We start from the raw sequence: 2802 nt of genomic DNA on the forward strand, positions 1-2802 counted from the left end.
ACTTAGTGACTTTAAACAAAGTGGTCTTGGGAGACCCCCCAAGCTTATCCTTGTACATATATCTTTTTAATCTCTTCTTTAGTCTTTTTAGAATGTTTTGATGGGTTTGCTAAGTGATCTCAGGATTCTAGAAAGTATTCTTGCTCAATGGTTTGAAGGAACAAGTGCAGAGAGGAGCTTAAAGGTGGTGGCCTTATGATTCAAAGGAGCAGTGAACCTGAGACCTCGGCCAAGCACCACAAGATGATCATTACCGAGGTCTCGTGTTTGATCTTCACGGAACCAAGTGCTGTGAGAAGCCTTGGAGAGCCAAAGCCGAGGTGTTCCTGAGATAATACCGAGGTGCCCTTGCCACTTACCCAGAAACTTGTCCACCTCGGTGTAGAAGCCTCGGCGTGGCTAGGCAGAGGGGTCCCCACATGAGCATGAACAAAGAGGAACGCTTGAGAGACTTGAGTCCGAGCAGAGGGTTCAAAGCACCAGCATCCTCCTCCATGTCCAATGCCTCCATTCCATCATGAAAAAGTCTGGTAACTCTCCAAACTCATTGTACATATGCATCTAGTTCTTCATTTTTCATTTTGCATTTTTCTTGCTTTTGCCTTTCACTTCTCTCTTATGCTTTTATAACACAGAGGACTGTGTTATTTAAGTGTGGGGGAGGAGTTTAGTGTTTACTAATCATGTTTTCTTTGATCTTATTTTCCACTTTGAGTCTTGAGTCTCATGTAGTTGCATCTAAATGCATATAAAATCAGAAAATTTTCACAAAAAAATGTTCATTCTAGATTGCATTCACATTTTTTAGGATCGAGTCTAGTTGCATCATATAGGTTGCATCTTGCAGGGAGTAATGATAGGTATTCTAGAGAGTACATCACTTTGAGAACTTGAATTGAATATGCTTGTGAATCTTTTTCTGTGCTTGCAAAGTCTGAAACGATCTGAATCTGAGAAGCAAGTTTGAATTTGAACTCAACTCTAATTAAGTGAGAACTTTGAACTTGACTTGAAAATATCTTGTGATGCATTGTTTGAATAAGCTTGTGGATACCGACATACATACTTGAGCTAGAACCATTGTTTTACCGCCCTTTTTCCTTAGCTCAAGTAGCTGAATCCACATCATGGATCAGTTCCCTCAGCTTGAACCCATCCTTCTTTCAAGCCAATGTTTGTGTGTGAATTGAAAGGCCACCTTGGATCAAACTTAGCAGAAAGTGTTAGGTTTAGAGCGACAAGGGCAGGTCTCATTGAGTGCTGTGTTCCAATATTGAGGAACTGAGAGTGTTGGCGAGGAATAAGTGTGGGGGAAAAGACTTGTTGGTGAGTGGAAAAAGGTGAGATGAGTGGAAAAGAGAAAGTGGAAATAGCTAGGGGAATGAAAGAAAAAGAAATGAATCTTGGAGTTTTGAGTTAAAGTAAGTGAGCTCTGGTGACTTGAAAAGAAAGAGTCTAGCCTCTAAGTAAAAGGAAAAGAAAAGAAGCCAAAGAGCTCAAATGTTTTGAAAAGAAAGAAAAAGAGGCTAGAGGCTGCAAAAGAAAAAGAGCTGTGTAAAGTTTGAACTCCAAGACTTGAGAGTGAAAATGAAAAGTAAATCCCCTAGTGAAGAGGAAAATGAGTGTCAAAAGTGAGGTTCTTGAGAGAGTGAGCAAGTGAGAAAGCTTTGAGTAGAGTGTGGGGTGTGATGAGTCTTTGCCCTTGTATGCATAGGTTGCTTTTTACCTTTAGCATTCTGCCAAAGTTTAGTCATTCATAGAGAGATCCTTTTTCTGCATTAAACCCGCTTGAACACTGATGAGATCATTTGAATCTCATAGCCTCTCCCTAGCCAAGCCAGCTTGTTTAAACATTGCATCATTTGATTCACTTGATAAAAGCTTAATGAATGTGAAAGAGTTGAGAGAGAGGAGAACTTGTGGAGATTTCTTGTTGAGTTGATATATATCTGAGTATGGCTTTGCATTGCATAATTGAGCATGAACTTGAATTCTCATCGTGATCACTTCTCTCTAAAAGGAAATATGAACTCCCAATGCATTCAACCTCTCTCTCTCATTTGTTCTTTTTGCTTGAGGACAAACAAAGGATAAGTGTGGGGGAGTTGATATATTCATAAATTGCATCATTTAGTGTACATATTTTAGTCCAAATCATGTCTTATCTCATGCATTTTAGGTCTTTAGGCATTGTTTTAGGACTTAGAAGAATGCATTAGGTCCAAGAGAGTTTTGCATGGTTTGGAGTGTTAAACAGGTGCTTTTGGAGCCAATTTGGAGTGGAGGATGTGATTCAGATGAAGAAATGAAGTTGGAATGATCAAAAATGGTGAAGGCAAAATGGTGTACTGAAGGTCGAAGGTTCTCGGCCAAAATCCTTCCCGCGGGTAGAACTCGGCCAAAAACACGTGCCGCGGTTAAGTTTCTCGGCCAAAAATCTGTAGTGCAGATACATCTCGGAAATCACGTTACCGGAAGGTCTTGCCGTCAGATTCAGCTGTCGGAGTCTTCATAGAAGTTAGAGATAATTGAGTCAAGCGTTCAGAAAAGTTGGAATCAAAGCAGTTGTACCATGGAGCTGAAAGATATGGTAATCGGAAGACAGACCTCTCTCGCATCCATTCCGGAGCAATCCGATACTCCTGAATGATCGCCTGTCCGGGGAACCTTCCGGTCCGATTCAGTTGTCGGGGGCTTCATCAAAGTTGGAGAGGTTTGGATCATGGTTCCATATCAAGTTGAATAATGGAATTCGGACGCGTGAGCAGAAAGTTGAGCTTGTCCGAAGAAACCCCTGTCTCG

Source organism: Eutrema salsugineum, unplaced genomic scaffold, assembly GCF_000478725.1.
Source record: "Eutrema salsugineum unplaced genomic scaffold, Eutsalg1_0 scaffold_192, whole genome shotgun sequence".
NCBI lineage: Eukaryota > Viridiplantae > Streptophyta > Magnoliopsida > Brassicales > Brassicaceae > Eutrema > Eutrema salsugineum.